Raw genomic sequence first — 5,212 nt, 5'->3', positions numbered from 1 at the left:
GTTGTGAAACATTACCGATCATACAATTGCTTAAACAAATATTTATTAACATAAATGTCTATACTGATTTCATTGATATATCAGGGTCATTTCATACAATAATATAAACTTTACACACGATTATCCCTATCAAGGTTTGAATCATTTTGAACATCTACAATAAAATGTAATAAAATAAAATGCACTTATACAATTAAATTACTTAAATTTTATTCAATTATTTTATACATCCATTATAAGTCATTAATGTGGCTTTTATGCCTAAGTTTGTATCAACTTTTCATGTTATGCATAATTACACAAACTGAAGACAAACATTTCGAAATGTACAAAAATCCATTCCATTCTATAGCTATTCGGCTATCACAACTCAATTGCATAATTTTGCAACTTTATAAAAATCAACGAATCAATATAATCATGCACACTTGCAAACCAATCAAATACAAACATCTATAAATATATAACAAGACATATAAGAACTCATCCATATGTCAGGGTCGAATACTCAATCACATATGTTCATTGATATTACCCAACTATCTTAAACCTTTAACCACTTATTATCAGGGTTGATTTAACCTATACGGCAACATCATAAATACTCAATATATACATGCAAACATATTAATTTATCTAAATAACATTCTTAAATATATACATTCCCATACAATATATCAAGACCGAACCAATAAAATAGGGTACACATATATTATAAGTATCTTACCTACAACAAATACCTTATTTAACATAAAGTACATACCATTTAAACACCTCAAATGTCCACAAAGTATATACACTATTTGCCATCAATCAAACTTAGTGAACATTCAATCCAATGGGCATAAACCGAATAGGAACATAGCAACATTCATTTTTCAGCAGACGCAATATCTAACACAAGTTCATGCATACATGACACATAACTATAAAGCAGAGTGGACAATGATCAAACTTAACACAAAACAAATTTTTAAGGATAATAGCTTAGTCATTTTCGCATGGCTTTATACACAACCAAAAATCCAACATTTCCAAAACATACTTTAGCCTATACATGCCATAATCTTTAATTTAACTTATAAAAGAACCCAAAATAGAGGATAGTGTGATGAGCTTCGTAGACGATCCCCAAGCTTGTAACTTAACTTCTAAAATCTATAAAACAGAAACAAATATTGACACGATAAGCACTTATGGCTTAGTAAGCTACAAGCAAATAAACAAGCTAATAATGTAACTATCTCATAATAAATTTAATCGCACTATACTAATATAAGTATACTTGGTCTTAACCTACCACATTTGTTCATGATATTTCGTTCTTATACAAAATCATCACCTTGACCGAATGCTTGTGTAATCAACATAAGTGATTCGTATTTCATTTACAAAGCCAAGATATCATTAAACAATTGAATTCACATATATGCATAACTTCTACTCAAGCATCATAATATATATATCATCATATATACATTATCCAAATGATCGAATATACTTGGTACCATTAATAAACATATCACACATCATTCGAAGACAAACACAGTACATTTATGTACATCCTTATCAATTTTGATTAATTATAATATAATTTCACCATCCACACTTATTCAATAAGTCATTGTATCAAATACTAATTACTTACTTACCTTGTATTGACTTGGTAACAAATTAATTCATACCTGGCACATAGCTCGTTTTACATATTCAAATATAGCTTATCATTGCCCGATGAACCATTCGGGATTGGATAGGACACTCAGATAATCTCATAAACCTTACAATGCCAACGTCCCAGACGTGGTCTTACATGTAACCACATATCGATGCCACTGTCCCAGACAGGGTCTTACTCGTAAACACATATCGAAATCACAAATCGATGCCATGGACTTCTCACACACATATATCAGAATCCTATGTCATGATATATGTATCCTAGCTATTCCTAAGGTTCATACGGGGCTTTCGAACGTCGTATCTCGGTCGAATCAGACTCGAAAGTGTAGTAGCCACATTTATTCATATTCGGCCACAATATATTTAGTTTCTAACATTTCATAATAGTAAGTAATTATAACAGTAAACTATCAATAAACACGTGTATTTGCTTATAAACTTACCTAGGACGTCGTAAAACGGGATGGGGCTGCTAGTCGACAACTTTCGTTTTTCCCCGGTCCAAATCCGATTTCTTTGGTTCTTGATCTTAATTAAGCTCCAAATTGGCCAAACCCTAGCCTTTTGTTCTTTCTTTTTCTTTTAGCTTATATTCGGTGCAAGAACAAAGATAAAACAATGTTTTTATGACTTATTTTCTTATGATATAATAACATATAATTAAATCATTATTATTTTACCTAATTACCCTTAATGAAATAATAATATTTTATAACCCATGTCCAATGCCGTCCAACATTATGTTAATGGGTTAATTTCATTATAAAGACTCCAAATTAGTAAACCACTAGCAATTCGACCCTTATTCAAATTACCACTAAATTTTTATTTTACGCGATTAAGTCCTTTTATTTAATCGGACACCTAAACGATGAAATTAAATCACGAAAATTTCAAAAATATAAATTCACACAAAATAAACACAGAAAATAATTTTTAAATATTTTTCTGACTCAGATTCGTGGTCCCGAAACCACTGTTCTAATTAGGGTCTAAATCGAGCTGTTACACTTAACCAATAAACTAGCAGGCTCATTCTTGTCACCCTTTCACATAGAATTGAACTTAAGCGGGTAGTGCGTGTTAGAGGGTTGATTCTAAAACAACAAAACTTTTAGTGGTATGACTCGACATCCAGACCTTAAACTCAATTGCAATACACAAAACCACAGATACAGAAATCTAATTACTGTAGATTTTCACAAACAAGTTCTTAAAATTTTGGGGCGTTACAAGTTAAGGATCAAATGATGTATAAGTAAATTTTGGCTTTTTGACTATTAATTATAAACACATTTTGTCATAAATTCATTCCACTATAGTATTGTGACTAAGCTCTCCCTAACGACATACCATTATGAAAGCAACTACTTAGTGCTCGTCCAATAACCTTGTCATTAATGTGTTACCCTTATAGGATATCCTTGATCACTTTCGAATAATATCCGTATCCATTCTCTCAATATGACCATATTTTATCTCATGGTAACCAATACATCTTCCTTCATGAAAAGTCAATCACTATCAAATAGTGATCATGTCATCCATTACAAAGATGGGGGACCTGTAGCCACATTTACTTTTCATCAACCATGTAATGTCAATTAGAAGATATCATTTACCCATGTTTTGGGCTATGAATTTCACTACTCTGAATGATGCTACATACTACAAAAGTTGTACACCCAACATATCAGCTTTTGATTCCTTATCTATTTGAACTTACGCTTTTATTTACATCAAAGTGTACGAGTCACGCGTAGATAGCCTGCCATCCACTCAGGATTTAGGTATGTCACACTATGAATGTCACAAGTGAATAAACCCATAAATGGATTCAAGATCTATTCTTCTTGGGTCATGTTTGATGTACTATCATTCTGGTTAGTCATATCTATGTCTCTATCTTCTAGGAGTCATCCACTTCGACTCTCAAGACAAGGCATCTCCCCAATTGGGATTGATAGACAACATATTAGCCTTTCAATTGGTTTGCTCATTTATGATTAGATTAAGGACATTTTTAGCTTTGTATACTAATGCAAGTTGTCTTTCCGTACCATGATCTAACCACAAAATACCGCTTAGTATTAGTTAAACATTTAGACGACCAATGAGTAATATTTGCTTCCATTTTGCTTTGCGTGTAAAAACAATGTGAGGAAAATCATACAAAGTATATTAATATAATCAGTGAATAATTTTATTAACCAATTTTTTCAAAAAAATTACAAGTTTACAATTAGGGCACCAGATCCAATAGTTCACACAAACAAGTGGCGACCCCTGATCATTCACCAGTTTGCTAAATGCTTTAAACAAGCTTCGACTTTCCCTTGTCTTTGCTTGTAGATAGCCCTGTCAGCTTCCCAACTTCACAAATATACACAAGTCACTAACGGATAAAGCACATTAAAACTCATACATAACACAAGTGAAACTAGGTTCGTACGTACTAGCCTTTTGGTGAACCTAGTTTCCTTTGTTCCAAATTTTTTTGAAAGTTCTAAAATTACCTCTAAATGTTTAACCCAATAGAGAAACAAATTTTTACCTTGAATCTTTAAGAAAATCACACTTGGTTTTTTATTTGCAGAAATTTGACAGAAAAAACAGAGAAAGAATTCAATGAAGATTTGGCTAAAAGAAGGGTTTTGGTACGTATGAATGTTTAAAATGTGCACTGAAAGGGTTTTAATGTAACACCCCTTACCCAAGTTCGAGGCCAGGACTAGGCACGAGGCATTACCTGACTTAAACACATGCATACAATCACTTCGGGTCATAAAAACTCGATCGAATTTAAAACTTTTCAATCCTAATCTATAAATTCTTAATATGGGCATACGAGGCCAAAAACACACTTTGGAAATAATTTGGGTTTAATTCGAACACCATTAAAAACTTTGAAAAATGTCACTTGAAACAGGGCCACACGCTCGTGTGGAAGGGCAACACGCCTATGTGGCCATTTTGACATGGCCGTGCCAAAGGCCCATATGGTTCATAAGGCCAAATCATAAGGGGACACGCCCGTGCCCCGAGCTTGTGTGAAATAAATTCCAAATTCGAACCTACAAAGGTTTTCACACAGCTTGACACACGCCCGTGTCCATGGCCCATGTCCTTCACATAGCCATGACACGCCCGTGTCTTAGCCCGTGTCTAAAAACCTTGACATTCTATTTCTAACATCAGCAACAAATTAGTGGCACACGGCCAAGGCACACACCCGTGTCCAGAGGCCGTGTCATCCACACGGCTGAGACACACGGCCGTGTCTCTTCCCGTGTGTTTACTACCATGCACACTGACTTGTAATTTGAGGTGCAGGGGACATATAGTAGAACAACACGCCCATGGGGCTAACAGTGCATCACACACGGCCTAGACAAATGTCCGTGTGTCTACCCATGTGGGCTATATAAGTCTATCTACCAAGCCCTTTGCCACCCTGAAACACAAAATGTCACCATCTGCCATGCCATCCACCATGCCAAAGTCTAACATGACATGATTTCTAAACCAA

This window comes from Gossypium hirsutum, chromosome A13 (genome assembly GCF_007990345.1).
Source record: "Gossypium hirsutum isolate 1008001.06 chromosome A13, Gossypium_hirsutum_v2.1, whole genome shotgun sequence".
Lineage (NCBI taxonomy): Eukaryota > Viridiplantae > Streptophyta > Magnoliopsida > Malvales > Malvaceae > Gossypium > Gossypium hirsutum.
This window is presented reverse-complemented; position numbering follows the sequence as displayed.